Source organism: Triticum aestivum, chromosome 2A (genome assembly GCF_018294505.1).
Source record: "Triticum aestivum cultivar Chinese Spring chromosome 2A, IWGSC CS RefSeq v2.1, whole genome shotgun sequence".
NCBI lineage: Eukaryota > Viridiplantae > Streptophyta > Magnoliopsida > Poales > Poaceae > Triticum > Triticum aestivum.
The window spans coordinates 8,818,537-8,842,382 of record NC_057797.1 but is presented as its reverse complement, the minus strand read 5'-3'; positions in this window follow the sequence as shown (position 1 = coordinate 8,842,382).

Sequence of the window (23,846 nt, the reverse complement as noted above, 5' to 3'; positions counted from 1 at the left end):
TGATCGTTTAGTTTGTTGCTATTGCTTTCTTCATGACTTATACATGTTCCTATGACTATGAGATTATGCAACTCCTGAGTACCGGAGGAACGCTTTGAGTGCTACCAAACGTCACAATGTAACTGGGTGATTATAAAGGTGCTCTACAGGTGTCTCCGATGGTGCTTGTTGAGTTGACATAGATCGAGATTAGGATTTGTCACTCCGATTGTCAGAGAGGTATCTCTGGGCCCTCTCGGTAATGCACATCACTATAAGCCTTGCAAGTATTGTGACTAATGAGTTAGTTGTGGGATTATGCATTACGGAACGAGTAAAGAGACTTGCCGGTAACGAGATTGAACTAGGTATGGGGATACCGGCGATCGAATCTCGGGAAAGTAACATACCGATGACAAAGGGAACAACGTATGTTGTTATACGGCTTGACCGATAAAGATCTTTAGAATATGTAGGAGCCAATATGAGCATCTAGGTTTCGCTATTGGTTATTGACTGGAGACGAGTCTAGGTCATGTCTACATAGTTCTCGAACCCGTAGGGTCCGCACACTTAAAGTTCGGTGACGATCGGTAATATGAGTTTATGTGTTTTGATGTACCGAAGGTAGTTCAGAGTCCCGGATATGATCACAAACATGACGAGGAGTCTCGAAATGGTTGAGACATAAAGATCGATATATTGTATGACTATGTTTGGACTTCGGAAGGGTTCCGGGCAAGTTCGGACAAATACCGGAGTACCGGGGGTTGCCGGAACCCCCCGGGGAGTGTAATGGGCCTATTGGGCCTTAGTGGAGAAGAGGAGGGGCGGCCAGGGCAGGCCGCGCGCCCCCTCTCCCTCTAGTCCGAATTGGACAAGGAGGGGGGCGGCGCCCCCCTTTCCTTTCCCCTCCCTTCTCCTTCCTTCTCTCCTACTCCTACTCTTGGAAGGATTGGAGTCCTACTCCCGATGGGAGTAGGACTCCCCTTGGGGCGCGCCTAGGAGGGCCGGCCTCTCCCCCTCCTCCACTCCTTTATATACGGGGGCAGGGGGCACCCCAAGACACACAAGTTGATCAGTTGATCTTTTAGCCGTTTGCGGTGCCCCCTCCACCATAATCCACCTCGGTCATATCGTAGCGGTGCTTAGGCGAAGCCCTGCGTCGGTAGCATCATCATCACCGTCATCATGCCGTCGTGCTGACGAAACTCTCCCTCGAAGCTCTCCTGGATCGGAGTTCGTGGGACGTCACCGAGCTAAACGTGTGCTGAACTCGGAGGTGCCGTATGTTCGATACTTGGATCGGTCGGATCATGAAGACGTACGACTACATCAACCGCGTTCTCATAACACTTCCGCTTATGGTCTACGAGGGTACATGGACAACACTCTCCCCACACGTTGCTATGCATCACCATGATCTTGCGTGTGCGTAGGAATTTTTTTGAAATTACTACGTTCCCCAACAGTGGCATCCGAGCCAGGTTTATGCATAGATGTTATATGCACGAGTAGAACACAAAGGAGTTGTGGGTGTGGGTATATACATATTGCTTGCCGTCACTAGTTGATTCTTGATTCAGCGACATTGTTGGATGAAGCAGACCAGACCGACATTACGCGTACGCTTACGCGAGACTGGTTCTACCGACGTGCTTTGCACACAGGTGGCTAGTGGGTATCTGTTTCTCCAACTTTAGTTGAATCGGATTCAATGAACAAGGTTATTTCTGAAGATCAAAAAGCAATCACTATACCGCGTTGTGGTTTTTTGATGCATAGGTAAGAACGGTTCTTTCTAAGCCCGTAGTAGCCACGTAAAACTTGCAACAACAAAGTAGAGGACGTCTAACTTGTTTTTGCAGGGCATGTTGTGATGTGATATGGTCAAGACATGATGCTAAATTTTATTGTATGAGATGATCATGTTTTGTAAGGCAGTTATCGGCAACTTGCAGGAGCCATATGGTTGTCTCTTTATTGTATGAAATGCAATCGCCATGTAATTGCTTTACTTTATCACTAAGCGGTAGCGATAGTCGTGGAGGCAATAGTTGGCATGACGACAATGATGCTTCGATGGAGATCAAGGTGTCAAGCTGGTGACGATGGTGATCATGACGATGCTTTGGAGATGGAGATCACAGGCACAAGATGATGATGGCCATATCATATCACTTATATTGATTGAATGTGATGTTTATCTTTTATGCATCTTATTTTGCTTAGATCGACGGTAGCATTATAAGATGATCTCTCACTAAATTTCAAGGTATAAGTGTTCTCCCTGAGTATGCACCGTTGTGAAAGTTAGTCGTGCTGAGACACCACGTGATGATCGGGTGTGATAAGCTGTACGTTCACATACAACGGGTGCAAGCCAGTTTTGCACACGTAGAATACTCGGGTTAAACTTGACGAGCCTAGCATATGCAGATATGGCCTCGGAACACTAAGACTGAAAGGTCGAGCGTGAATCAAATAGTAGATATGATCAACATAGTGATGTTCACCATTGAAAAATACTCCATTTCACGTGATGATCGGACATGGTTTAGTTGATATGGATCACGTGATCACTTAGATGGTTAGATGGATGTCTGTCTAAGTGGGAGTTCTTAAGTAATATGATTAATTGAACTTTAATTTATCATGAACTTAGTACCTGATAGTATTTTGCATGTCTATGTTGTTGTAGATAGATGGCCCCTGCTGTTGTTCCGTTGAATTTTAATGCGTTCCTTGAGAAAGCAAAGTTGAAAGATGATGGTAGCAATTACAAGGACTGTGTCCGTAACTTGAGGATTATCCACATTGCTGCACAGAAGAATTACGTCCTGGAAGCACCACTAGGTGCCAAACCCGCTGCAGGAGCAACACCAGATGTTATGAACGTCTGGCAGAGCAAAGCTGATGACTACTCGATAGTTCAGTGTGCCATGCTTTACGGCTTAGAACCGGGACTTCAACGACGTTTTGAACGTCATGGAGCATATGAGATGTTCCAGGAGTTGAAGTTAATATTTCAAGCAAATGCCCGGATTGAGAGATATGAAGTATCCAATAAGTTCTACAACTACAAGATGGAAGAGAATAGTTCTGTCAATGAGCATATACTCAAAATGTTTGGGTATAACAATCACTTGATTCAACTGGGAGTTAATCTTTCGGATGATAGTGTCATTGACAGAATTCTTCAATCACTGCCACCAAGCTACATGAGCTTCGTGATGAACTATAATATTCAAGGGATGGATAAGACAATTCCCAAGCTCTTCGCGATGCTAAAGGATGCGAAGGTAGAAATCAAGAAGGAGCATCAAGCGTTGATGGTCAACAAGACCACCAGTTTCAAGAAAAAGGGTAAACGGAAGAAGGGGAACTTCAAGAAGAACAACAAGCCAGTTGCTGCTCAAGTGAAGAAGTGTAAGTGCATCTAGTGCCACCCCTAGTTGGTTTTGGAGTATTGACGACAAACCTGGTTGAGGGACTAATGTGTTTGTGAGAATTGCAGGATAACATAGGTAGAAGTCCCTCATTGATTCGGTTTTCCTACCAGAGATGACCCCTAAAAATGTATGAAGACATTGAAGTCAAAGGTGGTATGTGAAGACATTCTGAAGACTATGACAAGAGAAGACATCGCGTGAAGACTATGGAGCGCGAAGACTTAGTTGTTTCGTCGTTCTTTTTCTTCTTTGTTGAGTCATAGGAACCACCGTACTGTTAAGTGGGGTCCAAGTGAACCAGTCAGAATGACTGAAGTGATGCTTAACCAAAATCCTATGTCTTCGAGTGAAGACAATGAGAGCAAATCTTATCCAGAGCTGGATAAGTCAGCTTTGCTTGTAGCCCAAGTAAATTTGCCGCGTGTGTTTGAAATCTGACCGTTGGAACACGTGTCAGTTCCTTAGTGACCCAGGGTCATTTCGGACAAATCAGGTCGGGTTGCCTAGTGGCTATAAATATCCCACCCCCTACAACCATAAACGGTTGGCTGCTCAGAGTTAGTGTACGGCTTTTGTCGTTTGAGAGCAACCCACCTCGAAGCCTTTGAGAGAGAATTCCTTGCGAGGACAAAGCCCTAAACACCCAGAGCCAAAGAGTGTTGGGCATCACTGAAGTCTTCCTGTCTGTGTGATCTAAAGACTTATTACACTTGAGGACTGTGAATCCTCCAACCGGTTAGGCGTCGCGTTCTGAGCATCCAAGAGTCATTGTGGATCGCCGGTGAACGAAGTCCGTGAAGGTTTGGAAGTCTACCTTGAAGACTTACCAGAGTGATTGGGCGAGGACTGGGTGTCCTTAGTTCAAGGGGAATAAGGTGAAGACGCGGTCTTCTGAGTTGAATCTCAGCCTCCCTAACCAGACGTACATTTGTCAGGAACTGGTCCAACAAATCATTGTCTTTAACGAGCCACTGATTCCATTCTTTCACTAGTAGAAAAAGGGTCAAATGTGAAGCACCTTAGTGCTGGTTTGAATTTGAGCCGGCACTAATGTGTGCATTAGTGCCGGTTCCAACGGCTAGCCGGCCGCTCTCATTAGTACCGGTTCGTGGCGAACCTTTAGCACCAGTTCGTGCCACGAACCGGTACTAAATTGAGTGATGGCAGGATGTTGTTAGTCCGGGGCCCCTCCAGCACCTTTAGTACCGGGTCGTATCACGAACCGGTACTAAAGGTCGTCCTACACAGACCCTTCATCCACCCGAGCTCGCTCTGTTCTTCCCCTTTCCCCTCTCCTCTCTGTTCTTTTCCATCTTCCTCTCAAGCTCATCACACATTTTGCCCAAAATTTGTCAAGATTTGAAGGCCCCCATCAATTCAAATGATCACAAAGGTTAGCAACTTTGTCCTTTCATCTCTCATTGCTAGATTAGCTCGTGTAATGCTTTATATAGTGATTGATTTTTGAGTTTAGTAATTTGGGAGGAATTATATATATGTGCTAGTATTTGATTTATATGCAATTTGAGGTAAAAAATAACACTTAGTTTGCATATGTAGGTGTGGTTTACTTAGTACCTTCTAAATCTCCGTCGTAACCACCGCCGATCGCTCGCAACGTCCCATCGCCGGCACCACCTTGTGGTGAGCCTCTTGTTCATGAAATTTTATATAAAAAATTGATGTTTGTGTGATTTGGATATATAGTTACTCGTATAATTATCTTACCCATACATTGTTTGTTATACATAGTGCCATGGTTTTGATATCCGTCCCCGTCGGCCCTCGTCCGGGTTATGATTTGGATGTGGTATATTCTCTTTTAAAACTATTCATTGCATTTCGTGTTTATGACAAATTATGCCCATCAAGTTGACATAGATATTTGTATGTAGGAGGTAGTTGAACCAGAAATTCCAACCGACCCTATTGTCGAGAGGTTAAATTTAGTTGAAAGAGAAAACGAGGATTTGAAGGAAAAATTGAAAAGAATTGAGGGGGAGAAGATGGAATTGGAGTTGCATGTTGCCGATGTCGTCGATGATCACAAGATTAAGATGGAGAAAATGCGCTTGAAGATTAGAAAGATTAGAAAATATGCCATTCATAGTGAGGCTTGGTATCATTATGCTGTTGGATCAATTGTTACCTTAGTTGCGATCTTGATCGCATTTGTTGTTGCATTTAAATTCTTTAGCTAGAGAGTTATTTGTTTGTTGCATTTAAGTGTTGTATGATCTTTATGTATGAACTGTATGTATTGTATTAATTTGGTGTTTTCGGTGCTGTGTATTAAGATGAGCCGGCAATGGATGTACGATGACCGATGCTCTCCCGAGTTCATTAATGGCGTGCGTACTTTTCTGCTTGCGGCTAAGGCAAACAAGCGGGCAGATGGTTTTATGCCTTGTCCATGTGCTGGCTGTAAGAATGGTCACAATTACTCTACGTCAAGAACCATTCACGTCCACCTGTTTGAGTCCGGTTTCATGCCCCACTATAATGTTTGGACCAAGCATGGAGAAAGAGGGGTTATGATGGAAGACAATGAAGAAGAAGAGGACGACGACAGCTATCCTAGCCATGGGTTCCCTGAATACAATGATACAACATCGAGGGAAGAAGCTGAGCCGGTAATGCGGGAAGAAGCTGAGCCGGCAATGCGGGAAGAAGCTGAAGATGAGGCATTGGATGAGCCCGTTGATGATCTAGGTCGGGCCATTGCCGATGCAAAGAGAAACTGCGCAAGTGATTTGGAGAAGAAGAAGTTGCAGCGCATGTTAGAGGATCACGAAAAATTGTTGTACCCGAATTGCGTAGGTGACAAGAAAAAGCTGGGCACCACACTGGAATTGCTACAATGGAAGGCAGAGAATGGTGTATCTGACAAGGGATTTGGAAAGTTGCTGGTAATGATAAAGAATATGCTTCCAAAGGACAACGAATTGCCCGAGAGTATGTACGAATCAAAGAAGGATGTCTGCACTCTAGGGTTAGAGGTGCAGAAGATACATGCATGCCCTAATAATTGCATCCTCTACTGCGGTGAGTAGGAGGATTTGAACGCTTGCCTAGTATGCGGTGCATTGCGCTATAAGATCAGCCGCGATGACCCTGGTGATGTCGAGGGCGAGCGCCCCGGGAAGAAGATTCCTGCCAAGGTGATGTGGTATGCTCCTATAATACCACGGTTGAAACATTTGTTCCAAAACAAAGAGCATGCCAAGGAGATGCGATGGCACAGAGAAGACCGTAAGAAAGATGGAAAGTTAAGAGTACCCGCTGACGGGTCGCAGTGGAGAAAAATCGAAAGAAAGTACGGGAAGGAGTTTGCAGATGACGCAAGGAACGTATGGTTTGGTCTAAGCACAGATGGCATTAATCCTTTTGGGGAGCAGAGCAGCAACCATAGCACCTGGCCTGTGACTCTATGTTTGTATAACCTTCCTCCTTGGTTGTGCATGAAGCGTAAGTTCATTATGATGCCAGTGCTCATCCAAGGCCATAAGCAACCCGGCAACGACATTGATGTGTACCTAAGGCCATTAGTTGAAGAACTCTTACAACTGTGGAATGGAACAGGTGTACATGCGTGGGATGAGCACATGGGGGAAGAATTTGACCTAAAGGCGTTGCTGTTCGTGACCATTAATGATTGGCCTGCTCTCAGTAACCTTTCAGGACAGACAAACAAGGGATACCGCGCATGCACACACTGTTTGGACGATACCGACAGTATATATTTGGCTAATTGTAAGAAGAATGTGTACCTGGGACATCGTCTGTTGGAAATATGCCCTAGAGGCAATAATAAAAGCATTATTATTATATTTCCTTGTTCATGATAATTGTCTTTATTCATGCTATAATTGTGTTATCCGAAAATCGTAATACATGTGTGAATAATAGACACCAACATGTCCCTAGTAAGCCTCTAGTTGACTAGCTCGTTGATCAACAGATAGTCATGGTTTCCTGATTATGGACATTGGATGTCATTGATAATGAGATCACATCATTAGGAGAATGATGTGATGGACAAGACCCAATCCTAAACATAGCACAAGGTCGTGTAGTTCGTTTGCTAGAGTTTTCCAATGTCAAGTATCTTTTCCTTAGACCATGAGATCGTGTAACTCCCGGATACCGTAGGAGTGCTTTGGGTGTGCCAAACGTCACAACGTAACTGGGTGACTATAAAGGTATACTACGGGTATCTCCGAAAGTGTTTGTTGGGTTGACACGGATCAAGACTGGGATTTGTCACTCCGTATGACGGAGAGGTATCACTGGGCCCACTCGGTAATGCATCATCATTATGAGCTCAAAGTGACCAAGTGTCTGGTCACGGGATCATGCATTACGGCACGAGTGAAGTGACTTTCCGATAACGAGATTGAACGAGGTATTGGGATACCGACGATCGGATCTCGGGCAAGTAACATACCGATTGACAAAGGGAATTGTATACGGGGTTGCTTGAATCCTCGACATCGTGGTTCATCCGATGAGATCATCGAGGAGCATGTGGGAGCCAACATGGGTATCCAGATCCCGCTGTTGGTTATTGGCCGGAGAGCGATCTCGGTCATGTCTACATGTCTCCCGAACCCGTAGGGTCTACACACTTAAGGTTCGGTGATGCTAGGGTTGTAGGGATATGTATATGCAGTAACCTGAATGTTGTTCGGAGTCCCGGATGAGATCCCGGACGTCACGAGGAGTTCCGGAATGGTCCGGAGGTAAAGAATTATATATAGGAAGTGCTATTTCGGGCATCAGGACAAGTTTCGGGGTCACCGGTATTGTACCGGGACCACCGGAAGGGTCCCGGGGGTCCACCGGGTGGGGCCACCTGTCCCAGGGGGCCACATGGGCTGTAGGGGGTGCGCCTTGGCCTACATGGGCCAAGGGCATCAGCCCTAAGAGGCCCATGCACCTAGGGTTTCAAGGAGGGAAGAGTCCTAGGAGGGGAAGGCACCTCCTAGGTGCCTTGGGTAGGAGGGATTCCTCCCCTTGGCCGCACCCCCCTAGGAGATTAGATCTCCTAGGGACGGCGCCCCCCCTTGGCCCTCCTATATATAGTGGGGAGATGGAGGACTTCTTACCTTGATCTTTGGTGCCTCCCTCTCCCTCTCCAACTCCCCTTCCTCCTCCATAGTGCTTGGCGAAGCCCTGCCGGAGTACTGCAGCTCCATCATCACCACGCCGTCGTGCTGCTGCTGGAGCCATCTCCCTCAACCTCTCCTTCCCCCTTGCTGGATCAAGAAGGAGGAGACGTGGCTGTTCCGTACGTGTGTTGAACGCGGATGTGCCATTCGTTCGGTGCTAGGATCTTCGGTGATTCGAATCACGACGAGTACGACTCCCTCATCCCCGTTCTTTGAACGCTTCCGCTCGCGATCTACAAGGTACGTAGATGCATCTAATCACTCATTGCTAGATGAACTCCTAGATGGATCTTGGTGAAACCGTAGGAAAATTTTTGTTTTCTGCAACGTTCCCCAACAGTGGCATCATGAGCTAGGTCTATGCGTAGTTCTCTTGCACGAGTAGAACACAATTTGTTGTGGGTGTTGATGTTGTCAACTTTCTTGCCGCTACTAGTCTTATCTTGCTTCAACGGTATTGTGGGATGAAGCGACCCGGACCAACCTTACACGTACGCTTACGTGAGACCGGTTCCACCGACTAACATGCACAAGTTGCATAAGGTGGCTGGCGGGTGTCTGTCTCTCCTACTTTAGTTGGAGCGGATTCGATGAAAAGGGTCCTTATGAAGGGTAAATAGAAGTTGACAAATCACGTTGTGGCTTTCATGTAGGTAAGAAAACGTTCTTGCTAGAACCCTACTTCAGCCACGTAAAACTTGCAACAACAATTAGAGGACGTCTAACTTGTTTTTGCAGCAAGTGCTTTGTGATATGATATGGCCAAAGTTGTGATGAATGATGAATGATCTATATGTGATGTATGAGATGTTCATGCTATTGTAATAGGAATCATGACTTGCATGTCGATGAGTATGACAACCGGCAGGAGCGATAGGAGTTGTCTATTTTTTTTATATGATCTACGTGTCATTGAGAAACGCCATGTAAATTACTTTACTTTATTGCTAAACGCGTTAGACATAGTAGTAGAAGTAATAGTTGGCGAGCAACTTCATGGAGACACGATGATGGAGATCATGATGATGGAGATCATGGTGTCATGCCGGTGACAAGATGATCATGGAGCCCCAAGATGGAGATCAAAGGAGCTATGTGATATTGGCCATATCATGTCACTGTTATTATTTGATTGCATGTGATGTTTATCATGTTTTTCATCTTGTTTACTTAGAACGATGGTAGTAAATAAGATGATCCCTCATAATAATTTCGAGAAAGTGTTCCCCCCTAACTGTGCACCGTTGCGACAGTTCGTTGTTTCGAAGCACCACGTGATGATCGGGTGTGATAGATTCTAACGTTCACATACAACGGGTGTAAGACAGATTTACACATGCAAAACACTTAGGTTGACTTGACGAGCCTAGCATGTGTACAGACATGGCCTCGGAACACAGAAGACCGAAAGGTCGAGCATGAGTCGTATAGAAGATACGATCAACATGAAGATGTTCACCGATGTTGACTAGTCCGTCTCACGTGATGATCGGACACGGCCTAGTTAACTCGGATCATGTTATACTTAGATGACTGGAGGGATGTCTATCTAAGTGGGAGTTCATTGAATAATTTGATTAGATGAACTTAATTATCATGAACTTAGTCTAAATTTTTTACAATATGTCTTGTAGATCAAATGGCCAATGTAGTCCTCAACTTCAACGCGTTCCTAGAGAAAACCAAGCTGAAAGACGATGGCAGCAACTACACGGACTGGGTCCGGAACCTGAGGATCATCCTCATAGCTGCCAAGAAAGATTATGTCCTACAAGCACCGCTGGGTGACGCACCTATTCTCCCTGTAGAACAAGAAGTTATGAACGCTTGGCAGACACGTACCGATGACTACTCCCTCTTCAGTGCGGCATGCTTTACAACTTAGAGCCGGGACTCCAAAAGCGTTTTGAGAGACACGGAGCATATGAGATGTTCGAAGAGCTGAAAATGGTTTTCCAAGCTCATGTCCGGGTTGAGAGATATGAAGTCTCCAACAAATTCTTCAGCTGTAAGATGGAGGAAAATAGTTCTGTTAGTGAGCGCATACTCACAATGTCTGGGTTACATAACCGCTTGACTCAGCTGGGAGTTAATCTCCCGGATGACACGGTCATTGACAGAATCCTTCAGTCGCTTCCACCGAGCTACAAGAGCTTTGTGATGAACTTCAATATGCAGGGGATGGAAAAGACCATTCCTGAAGTATTTGCAATGCTGAAATCAGCAGAGGTAGAAGTCAAAAAGGAACATCAAGTGTTGATGGTGAATAAAACCACTAAGTTCAAGAAGGGCAAGGGTAAGAAAGCCTTCAAGAAGGACGGCAAGGGAGTTGCCGCGCCCGGCAAGCAAGCTGCCGGGAAGAAGCCAAAGAATGGACCCAAGCCCGAGACTGAGTGCTTTTATTGCAAGGAAAGTGGTCACTTTAAGCGGAACTGCCCCAAATACTTAGCGGACAAGAAGGCCGGCAAAACGAAAGGTATATGTGATATACATGTAATTGATGTGTACCTTACCAGTACTCGTAGTAGCTCCTGGGTATTTGATACCGGTGCGGTTGCTCACATTTGTAACTCAAAGCAGGAGCTACGGAATAAGCGGAGACTGGCGAAGGACGAGGTGACGATGCGCGTCGGGAATGGTTCCAAGGTCGATGTGATCGCCGTCGGCACGCTACCTCTACATTTACCTACGGGATTAGTTTTAAACCTCAATAATTGTTATTTAGTGCCAAGTTTGAGCATGAACATTGTATCAGGATCTCGTTTAATATGAGATGGCTACTCATTTAAATCCGAGAATAATGGTTGTTCTATTTATATGAGAGATATGTTTTATGGTCATGCTCCGATGGTGAATGGTTTATTCTTAATGAATCTCGAGCGTAATGCTACACATATTCATAGTGTGAGTACCAAAAGAAGTAAGGTTGATAATGATAGTCCCACATACTTGTGGCACTGCCGCCTTGGTCACATAGGTGTCAAACGCATGAAGAAGCTCCATGCTGATGGACTTTTAGAGTCTCTTGATTACGAATCATTTGACACGTGTGAACCATGCCTCATGGGTAAAATGACCAAGACTCCGTTCTCAGGAACAATGGAGCGAGCAACCAACTTATTGGAAATCATACATACTGATGTGTGCGGTCCAATGAGTGTTGAGGCTCGCGGTGGCTATCATTATGTTCTCACCCTCACTGATGACTTAAGTAAATATGGGTATGTCTACTTAATGAAACACAAGTCTGAGACCTTTGAAAAGTTCAAGGAATTTCAGAGTGAGGTTGAGAATCAACGTGACAGGAAAATCAAGTTCCCGCGATCAGATCGTGGAGGAGAATACTTGAGTCACGAGTTTGGCACACACTTAAGAAAATGTGGAATAGTTTCACAACTAATGCCGCCTGGAACACCTCAGCGTAATGGTGTGTCCGAACATCGTAATCGCACTCTATTAGATATGGTGCGATCTATGATGTCTCTTACCGATTTACCGCTATCTTTTGGGGCTATGCTTTAGAGACTGCCGCATTCACTTTAAATAGGGCTCTGTCGAAATCCGTTGAGATGACACCGTTTGAATTATGGTTTGGGAAGAAACCTAAGTTGTCGTTTCTAAAAGTTTGGGGATGCGATGCTTATGTCAGGAAACTTCAACCTGAAAAGCTCGAACCCAAATCGGAAAAATGCATCTTCATAGGATACCCTAAAGAAACTGTTGGGTATACCTTCTACCTCAGATCCGAAGGCAAGATCTTTGTTGACAAGAATGGGTCCTTTCTAGAGAAAGAGTTTCTCTCGAAAGAAGTAAGTGGGAGGAAAGTAGAACTTGATGAAGTATTACCTCTTGAACCGGAAAATGGCGCAACTCAAGAAAATGTTTCTGAGGTGCCTGCACCGACAAGAGAGGAAGTCAATGATGATGATCAAGATACTTCTGATCAAGCTCCAACTGAAATTCGAAGGTCCACAAGGACACGTTCCGCACCAGAGTGGTACGGCAACCCTGTCTTGGAAATCATGTTGTTAGACAACGGTGAACCTTCGAACTATGAAGAAGCAATGGCGGGCCCGGATTCCGACAAATGGCTAGAAGCCATGAAATCCGAGATAGGATCCATGTATGAAAACGAAGTATGGACTTTGACTGACTTGCCTGTTGAGCGGCGAGTCATAGAAAATAAATGGATCTTTAAGAAGAAGACAGATGCGGATGGTAATGTGACCATCTATAAAGCTCGGCTTGTTGCTAAGGGTTATCGACAAGTTCAAGGGGTTGACTACGATGAGACTTTCTCACCGGTAGCGAAGCTGAAGTCCGTCCGAATCATGTTAGCGATTGCCGCATTCTATGATTATGAGATATGGCAAATGGACGTCAAAACGGCATTCCTTAATGGTTTCCTTAAGGAAGAATTGTATATGATGCAGCCGGAAGGTTTTGTCGATCCTAAGAATGCTGACAAGGTGTGCAAGCTCCAACGCTCGATTTATGGGCTGGTGCAAGCATCTCGGAGTTGGAACATTCGCTTTGATGAGATGATCAAAGCGTTTGGGTTTACACAGACTTATGGAGAAGCCTGCATTTACAAGAAAGTGAGTGGGAGCTCTGTAGCATTTCTCATATTATATGTAGATGACATACTTTTGATGGGAAATGATATAGAACTCTTGGACAACATTAAGGCCTACTTGAATAAAAGTTTTTCAATGAAGGACCTTGGAGAAGCTGCTTATATATTAGGCATCAAGATCTACAGAGATAGATCAAGACACCTCATAGGTCTTTCACAAAGCACATACCTTGATAAGATATTGAAGAAGTTCAATATGGATCAGTCTAAGAAGGGGTTCTTGCCTGTGTTACAAGGTATGAAATTGAGCTCAGCTCAATGTCCGACCACGGCAGAAGATATAGAAGAGATGAGTGTCATCCCCTATGCCTCAGCCATATGTCTATTATGTATGCCATGCTGTGTACCAGACCTGATGTAAACCTTGCCGTAAGTTTGGTAGGAAGGTACCAAAGTAATCCCGGCAAGGAACACTGGACAGCGGTCAAGAATATCCTGAAGTACCTGAAAAGGACTAAGGAAATGTTTCTCGTCTATGGAGGTGACGAAGAGCTCATCGTAAAGGGTTACGTCGACACTAGCTTCGACACAGATCTGGATGACTCTAAGTCACAAACCGGATACGTGTATATTTTGAATGGTGGGGCAGTAAGCTGGTGCAGTTGCAAGCAGAGCGTCGTGGCGGGATCTACATGTGAAGCGGAATACATGGCAGCCTCGGAGGCAGCGCATGAAGCAATTTGGGTGAAGGAGTTCATCACCGACCTAGGAGTCATACCCAATGCATCGGGGCCGATCAAGCTCTTCTGTGACAACACTGGAGCTATTGCACTTGCCAAGGAGCCTAGGTTTCACAAGAAGACAAGGCACATCAAGCGTCGCTTCAACTCCATTCGTGAAAATATTCAAGATGGAGACATAGATATTTGTAAAGTACATACGGACCTGAATGTAGCAGATCCGTTGACTAAACCTCTCCCTAGAGCAAAACATGATCAACACCAGAATTCCATGGGTGTTCGATTCATCACAATGTAACTAGATTATTGACTCTAGTGCAAGTGGGAGACTGTTGGAAATATGCCCTAGAGGCAATAATAAAAGCATTATTATTATATTTCCTTGTTCATGATAATTGTCTTTATTCATGCTATAATTGTGTTATCCGGAAATCGTAATACATGTGTGAATAATAGACACCAACATGTCCCTAGTAAGCCTCTAGTTGACTAGCTCATTGATCAACAGATAGTCATGGTTTCCTGACTATGGACATTGGATGTCATTGATAACGAGATCACATCATTAGGAGAATGATGTGATGGACAAGACCCAATCCTAAACATAGCACAAGGTCGTGTAGTTCGTTTGCTAGAGTTTTCCAATGTCAAGTATCTTTTCCTTAGACCATGAGATCGTGTAACTCCCGATACCGTAGGAGTGCTTTGGGTGTGCCAAACATCACAACGTAACTGGGTGACTATAAAGGTATACTACGGGTATCTCCGAAAGTGTCTGTTGGGTTGACACGGATCAAGACTGGGATTTGTCACTCCGTATGACGGAGAGGTATCACTGGGCCCACTCGGTAATGCATCATCATTATGAGCTCAAAGTGACCAAGTCTAGTCACGGGATCATGCATTACGACACGAGTAAAGTGACTTGCCGGTAACGAGATTGAACGAGGTATTGGGATACCGACGATCGGATCTCGGGCAAGTAACATACCGATTGACAAAGGGAATTGTATACGTTGCTTGAATCCTCGACATCGTTGTTCATCCAATGAGATCATCAAGGAGCATGTGGGAGCCAACATGGGTATCCAGATCCCGCTGTTGGTTATTGGACAGAGAGCGATCTCGGTCATGTCTACATGTCTCCCGAACCCGTAGGGTCTACACACTTAAGGTTCGGTGACGCTAGGGTTGTAGGGATATGTATATGCGGTAACCTGAATGTTGTTCGGAGTCCCGGATGAGATCCCGGACGTCACGAGGAGTTCCGGAATGGTCCGGAGGTAAAGAATTATATATAGGAAGTGCTATTTCGGGCATCGGGACAAGTTTCGGGGTCACCGGTATTGTACCGGGACCACCGGAAGGGTCCCGGGGGTCCACCGGGTGGGGCCACCTGTCCTGGGGGGGCACATGGGCTGTAGGGGGTCCGCCTTGGCCTACATGGGCCAAGGGCATCAGCCCTAAGAGGCCCATGCGCCTAGGGTTTCAAGGAGGGAAGAGTCCTAGGAGGGGAAGGCACCTCCTAGGTGCCTTGGGGAGGAGGGATTCCTCCCCTTGGCCGCACCCCCCTAGGAGATTAGATCTCCTAGGGCCAGCGCCCCCCCCCCCCTTGGCCCTCCTATATATAGTGGGGAGATGGAGGACTTCTTACCTTGATCTTTGGTGCCTCCCTCTCCCTCTCCAACTCCTCCTCCTCCTCCATAGTGCTTGGCGAAGCCCTGCCGGAGTACTGCAGCTCCATCATCACCACGCCGTCGTGCTGCTGCTAGAGCCATCTCCCTCAACCTCTCCTTCCCCCTTGCTGGATAAAGAAGGAGGAGACGTGGCTGTTACGTACGTGTGTTGAACGTGGAGGTGCCGTCCGTTCGGTGCTAGGATCTTCGGTGATTCGAATCACAACGAGTACGACTCCCTCATCCCCGTTCTTTGAACGCTTCCGCTCGCGATCTACAAGGTACGTAGATGCATCTAATCACTCGTTGCTAGATGAACTCCTAGATGGATCTTGGTGAAACCGTAGGAAATTTTTTGTTTTCTGCAACGTTCCCCAACATCGTCGATTTCTTCCGAGCAGGCATCCTGTAAGAAAGAAAGGCAAGAATTTCAAAGGTGAGGCGGATCATCGGACGAAGCCTCGCCACTGTACTGGTGCTGATGTACATGATATGGTCAAGGATTTGAAGGTGGTCTTTGGAAAGGGTCCTGGTGGACAACCTGTTCCGAATGACGCTGACGTACGCGCACCCATGTGGAAGAAGAAATCTATATTTTGGGACCTGCCCTATTGGAAAGACCTAGAGTTTCGCTCCGCAATCGACGTGATGCACGTGACGAAGAATCTTTGTGTGACCCTGCTTGGCTTCTTGGGCGTGTATGGGAAGACAAAAGATACACCTGAGGCACGGGAGGACTAGCAACGTATGCACGGAAAAGACGGCATACATCAGGGTCATGCAAGCTACGCTCTTACCAAAGAAGAGAAGGAATCTTCTTTGAATGCCTGCTCAGTATTAAGGTACCGTCTGGCTTCTCGTCGAATATAAAGGGAATAATAAACATGGCAGAGAAAAAGTTCCAGAACCTAAAGTCTCATGACTGCCACATGATTATGACACAACTGCTTCCAGTTGCATTGAGGGGGCTTCTACCGGAAAACGTTCGATTAGCCATTGTGAAGCTATGTGCATTCCTCAATGCAATCTCTCAAAAGGTAATCGATCCATAAATCATAGCAAGGTTAGAGAATGATTTGGTGCAATGTCTTGTCAGTTTCGAGTTGGTGTTCCCACCATCCTTCTTCAACATCATGACGCACATCCTAGTTCACCTATGTGAAGAGATTAACGTTTTGGGTCCTGTATTTCTACACAATATGTTCCCCTTTGAGAGGTTCATGGGACTCTTAAAGAAATATGTTCATAACCGTGCTAGGCCAGAAGGAAGCATCTCCAAGGGCCATGAAAATGAGGAGGTCATTGAGTTTTGTATTGACTTTATTCCTGACCTTAAGCCGATTGGTGTTCCTGAATCGCGGCATAAGGGCAGACTGGATGGAAAAGGCACGCTAGGAGGGGAACAAATAATATGTATGGATGGACATTCTCTCACTTAAGCACACTACACAATTCTACAGAATTCCGCCTTGGTGGCTCCGTATATGGATGAACACAAGAATTTTCTACGCTCCAAACACTCAGAGCGGTCTGATCACTGGATTACACGTGAACAAACCAGGAGTTTCGCCAGCTGGTTGCAGACACGTACCATGCATGACGCCTCTATTGAAGATGACCTGTACTTGCTATCCCAGTTACCATCTTCGAATATAATGACTTTCAAAGGGTACGAGATAAATGGTAATACATTTTACACGATCGCCCAAGATAAGAAGAACACCAACCAAAACAGTGGTGTCTGCTTTGATGCAGAAACCAAGACAGGAAAGGGAACATATTATGGTTATATACAGGACATATGGGAACTTGACTATCGACGTGGTTTGAAGGTCCCTTTGTTTCGGTGCAAATGGGTCAATATGACACGAGGCGGGGTAACGGAAGACCCGCAGTACGGAATGACAACAGTGGATCTCAACAATTTTGCGTATGTAGACGAACCATTCGTCCTAGCCAATGATGTGGCACATGTTTTCTATGTGAAGGACATGTCTACCAAGCCGAGAAAAAGAAAAGATAAGGAAGCGAATGCATCGTACAATGAGCCAAAGCGGCACATAGTTCTTTCTGGGAAGAGAAACATCATGGGAGTGGATGACAAGACAGACATGTCAGGAGATTATGAAAAGTTTGATGAAATTGCTCCATTCACAGTGAATATTGACCCGAGCATCCAGTTAAATGATGAAGATTTTCCATGGCTACGGCGCAAAGGGACACACGCGAAGAAAAAGTTTCACACCCAAAGGTCTGGGATGTGATCGGCTTCACTATCATCACTTTCTTCTGTGTTTCACACCTAGGAGGGATTCTCTGTAATAGTTAGGGTAGCTAGTTATGTGTTTTGGCATTTGAAACGCGAAGAAATTTTATGTGCAAGCAAATTCTTTGATGCATTTACTGATTTTTTCCAGCTAAATGACCCTGAAATTGAAAAGCATTTCAAATGAACTCAGAAAAGGTTGAAAGTTGGCATGGTATCATAATTTCACCCACATAGCATGTGCAAAAAAGTAGAGAGGGTTACCGCAAAAGCTGGATGCACTTCGTATACAAAATGGACAATCTCTTTCGAAGTATCAGGGTTTCGGACGAAAACTCATCCGTTACAAAGGAATTTCATTTTTTAAATAACCTAAGCATTACCAAATTGAATATAATGATAAAACACACTAATATTAAACATAAGAAAAAAGAATCACTGAAAAATCTATTTTCAAAGTTAAGTTATTCACAAACTAGTGATTCACACAAATTTTAAATAATTCAAAATTTAAACTATTCAAATTTGTAAACTAGCGGTACTAACATAAAGTTAGTAATTTTTTGTACCTAAATCAAAAATATTCACAAAGAAACTCTAAATACAGCAAAAAACAACTCAAAAATAAATAAAACAAAAATAAATAAAGCAAAAAAATAAGAAAAAAATCCCACCTACTGCGCCACAGCGGCCTGCATACGACTAGAAACCCAACCTGTTGTTGGGCCAGGATGCAGGCCCGCAAAGGCCCAGTAGGCCCACAGGGTAGCACAGAACATTCAGGCCCTTGCAACTTATGAAGACAATTCCTTATCCTTTACAACTTCACAGACTATATTCCCCGTTGAAAATTTCAACTAGTTTGTCATCAATCACCAAAAAGGGGGAGATTGTAAGTGCATCTAGTGCCACCCCTAGTTGGTTTTGGAGTATTGACGACAAACCTAGTTGAGGGACTAATGTGTTTGTGAGAATTACAGGATAACATAGGTAGAAGTCCCTCATTGATTCGGTTTTACTACCAGAGATGACCCCTAAAAATGTATGAAGACACTGAAGTCAAAGGTGGTATATGAAGATATTCACATTGAAGACTATGACAAAAGAAGACACGTTATGAAGCCTATGGAGCTCGAAGACTTAGATCTTTCGTAGTTCTTTTTCTTTTGTGTTGAGTCATAGGAACCACCGTACTGTTAAGTGGGGTCCAGGAGAACCAGTCAGAATGACTGAAGTGATGCCTAAACCAAAAACCTATGTCTTCGAGTGAAGACAATGAGAGCGAATCTTGTCCAGAGCCGGACAAGTCAGCTTTGCTTGTAGCCCAAGTAAAGTTGCCATGAGAGTTTGAAATCTGACCGTTGAGACACGTGTCAGTTCCTTAGTGACCCAGGGTCATTTCGGACAAATCAGGTCGGGTTGCCAAGTGGCTATAAATAGCCCACCCCCTACAACCATAAACGGTTGGCTGCTCAGATTTCAGTGCACGGCTTTTGTCGTTTGAGAGCAACCCACCTCGAAGCCTTTGAGAGAAAATTCCTAGCGAGGAGAAAGCCCTAACCACCCAGAGCCAGAGTAAATTGGGCATCACTTAAGTCTTCTTGTCTGAGTGATCTGAAGACTTATTACACTTGAGGACTGTGCATCCTCCAGACGGTTAGGCGTCGCGTTCTGAGCATCCAAGAGACATTGTGGATTGCCAGTGAACGAAGTCTGTGAAGGTTTGGGAGTCTACCTTGAAGACTTACCTGAGTGATTGGGCGAGGACTATGTGACCTTAGCTCAAGGAGAATACGGTGAGGACTTGGTGTCCTGAGCTGCGTGTTCAGGACTGGGTGTCCGGGACTGTGTGTCCTAAGGTTTAAATACCTAGCCGCTCCAACCAGACGTACAGTTGTCACAGCAACTGGAACTGGTCCAACACATCATTGTCTTCAACGAGTCACTGGTTTCATCTTCACTTCCTTTTACTTACTGTTACTCATTGTGAAGCCATTGCATGCTTGCTATATCTTTTGTCTTCACAACGTAACTGTATGATTTGTTTGGCTTCATAACTTCTTCCTACCTGATCCTTATTACACTGCAGCTACTTGTCATTGTGCTTTCACTCTATTGAATACTTGACCATGGCTTGCCTAGTGTAATCTAACTTCCGCTGCATAGTGATAGGCATATCTCTACTGTTTGTCTTCATAACTTCCACGTTTTGAAGACTTTCATAAAAATCGCCTATTCACCCCCCTCTAGTCGATATAACGCACTTTCAATTGGTATCAGAGCAAGGTGCTCCCTTGTTCTGTGTGATTCGGTTTAACCACCTGGAGTTTTAGCTATGTCGACTGCAGGGATAATTAAAGTCTCCGCTGCGTGCCCCGTCTTCGATGGAACTGAATATCCCTACTGGAAGAATAAGATGCGTATGCATCTTGAAGCCATTGACGTCGACCTATGGTATGTCGTCGAGAACGGCGTTCCCAAGGCTGGAGAAGGTGTCACTGCTGCTGATGTCAAGAAATTCGTTCAACTGGACTCTACTGCCAAGAACATCATCTGTGGTCATCTGACCAAAGGACAGTATGGCCGTGTGAGTGCTTTGAAGACATCCAAGCTGGTCTGGGACTGGCTCTCCAAGGTCAATGAAGGCATCTCAACCCAGAGAGATCAAAGAATCAGTGTCCTTCGCAATCTCTTCAACCGCTTCAAGCGAAATGACAATGAGAATGTCCAGCACACATTTGATCGACTCACTGACATCACAAATGAGCTTCAAGCCCTCGGCGCTACTGAGATCACCAAACATGAAGTCGTCAAGACGCTGCTGAGATCACTTGATAGTTCGTTTGACATCCTAGCCCTGATGATTCAAGAACGTCCTGATTTCAAGACACTCGATCCATCTGACATACTTGAGAGGCTCAACACACATGAGTTTCAGCTTTCTGAGAAAAGAGATATCTACGGTCCAAACTATGGGCGAACTCGTGCCTTGAAGGCAAAAGCTGTTTCCTCATCTGAAGAAGAATCTGACAGCAGTTCTGATGATCCTGAAGACATTGGAAGGGAACTTGCAATGCTAGTGAAGAAGTTCCAAAAATTCACCAAGAAGAAAGGCTTCAGAAAGTCTTCACGATCAAGCTCAAGGAATGATGAAGCTTCTGCTCATGACTACAAGAAGAAAACATGCCACAAGTGCAAGAAAACTGGACACTTCATCTCTGAGTGTCCACAGTGGGACAATGAGAACAGAAAGAAGAAGAAGAGCAAGGAATATGACTCTGACGACAAGAAGAAGAAGAAATACACAAAGTCTTCTTCCAAGTCTTCCTCAAAGTCTTCATCACACAAGAAGAGCTCATCTGGCAAGGCACGTGCGTTTGTTGGCAAGGAAATGGATTCAGAGGAGGAGTCCGCTTCTGAGGAGGCAGAGGTGGAGTCTGAGGAGGAGTCTGATTCTGGCATTGCAAGTCTGGCTACAGCATACGTCGCCAAGTCCATCTTCAACACTGAAGACAATGACTTCATCACCGACACCGATGCAAATGACAAGGACTACTCCACTCCTACCTACTGCTTCATGGCACGCGGTGCCAAGGTAAACAAACGCACTACTCACTATCAAACATCTAGTGACGATGACTCTGATTGTGATTCAAAACCCAGTTACAAAACACTTGCTAAAATTGCAACTGAACAACAGAAAGCCATGGAACATATTCAAAAACTGTTAGACAGAAGCGATGATCTGTTGGGTGCTGAAATGACTCGATCTGAATCCTTAATTGAAGACATAAAAAATCTTCATGTTAAGTATCAGGAACTTGAAGATCGTCATGATACTCTCTCAACAACTCATGAAAAGCTTTCCTATGATTATCTTCAAAGGAAGCAAGAACTTGAGAAATTGAGAGCGGCTCATGAAGATCTTCAAAAGGAAAACGAGTCACTTCGCGTCGAACAGATCAGTTCCGCTCAGGAAGGATTTGAACCACCATGTCTTAAATGCATTGAGCGTGATAATGCTACTTCTGTTGCTGAATGTTCCACTGCTACTGCTGTTGCAATATCTTCAACTGTTGATGTGGTAACTAACCCCTCTGCTGAGGATACCACTGCTATTGCTGATGAGAATGCTAGGTTGAAGACATTGCTTGAAACAGGGATGTACAAAAGTCTTAAAGGACATCAGACGCTATGTGATGTCCTCAAGAAGCAGATTCTGAACCGAAACCCTAGGAAAGAGGGTGTTGGGTTCGTAAGGAAAATAAATGCAGATGGCTCTTACTGGAAACCTGAGCAGTACCCCAAAACCAAGTGGGTTGCTGCAAAGGAACCTTCAGCAGATCCATCCAATTTATCTGGCTTCACCTGTGCTAACCCCATTATCATTGATGAATCCTTTGATGCAAACTATGTACTGTTTAAAAATCAGAATGGTGAAGTGTTTGCCAGGTACATTGGTACTAACTGCAGGAATGGACCGCCTATGAAGAAGATCTGGGTTCCGAAAAAGTGTCTGGAAAATCTTCCTGTGAATGTCTTCATGACACCTCACATGAAGAAGACAAACCTCAGACCAAAGGCTTCATACGGTCCAAAGGCTTCATACAGACAGAGGACTCACCTGAGTCACACTAACGCAAATGTTTTGCAGGGAAACCATACTCAGGCATATGAATATGAGAGCGGTTCATCAAACCGTCATGTTCATATGACCAAAAATTATTCTGCTTATTCTTATGAGTACTATTGTCCGCCTGCTAGACTGTTTGCTAGGGCTCCAAAACCAAAATTCTCAGATGCTGCACTTAGACTTATTGCTTCTAAGCCACCCTTGAAGATGTGGGTGGTTAAGAAGCTTAACTCTCTTTTGCAGGGAAAGGTCTCCAGCAGAAAAACCAAAATCTTCTGACGCTATTGCTGGGGACCTTAAAAATCTTGTAGGGCGCAAGATAAAATGCCCGAATGGCATCATTATGTACTTCGTTCCTGAATCGCATGCTACTCTCCCTATTAGTCCTAATCTGGATCTAAGTTTTCATAACCCACTGGTTCGTCAAATGTTTTTGCTTCACAATTCTCTTCGTGAAGCCTATCCCCCTAACTGCACTGTAGGGTACGACACCAGCGTCTTCAAAGTCTTCAGAATGGATTATTGACAGTGGGTGTACAAATCACATGACTGGCAAAAGAAGCCTTCTTATGGACTCAACCTTACGTCCATCCGACAAGAGCCACATCACATTTGCTGACACTGGTAAAAGTAAGGTATTGGGTCTAGGTAGAGTTGCAATCTCAAAGGATCAACACATGGATAAAGTCATGCTTGTTGAATCCCTTGGTTTCAACTTAATGTCTGTCTCAATGCTTTGCGATTTGAACATGGTCGTAATATTTGGAAAATATCGTTGCCTGGTACTAATGGAATCTGACAAGTCTCTAGTGTTTGAAGGGTATCGAAAGATGATTTGTATGTGGTAGATTTCTCAGCAGGGCCACAACTTGCAGTATGTCTTCTTGCAAAAGCTTCAGAATGCTGGCTTTGGCATCGGAGGCTTGGGCATGCTGGCATGAGGAACCTCCACACCCTTGCGAAGAAGAAGCATGTCATAGGCATCGAGGGCGTCAAGTTCAAGAAAGATCACTTATGCGGTGCCTGTGAAGCAGGGAAGATGACGAGGGCAAAACATCCCTCGAAGACAATCATGACCACTACTCGACCCTTCGAACTGCTTCACATGGATCTTTTTGGTCCCACTCACTACTCAACTTTTACTACTACTGCTTGCCTCTATGGCTTTGTCATTGTTGATGATTACTCTAGATATACTTGGGTGCACATAATCCTTTACAAGACTGAAGTGCAGGATGTCTTCAGACGCTTCGCCAATCGAGCTATGAACAATTATGGCGCCAAGATAAAGCACATCAGAAGTGACAATGGCACTGAATTCAAGAACACTGGCCTTGATACATATCTTGATAC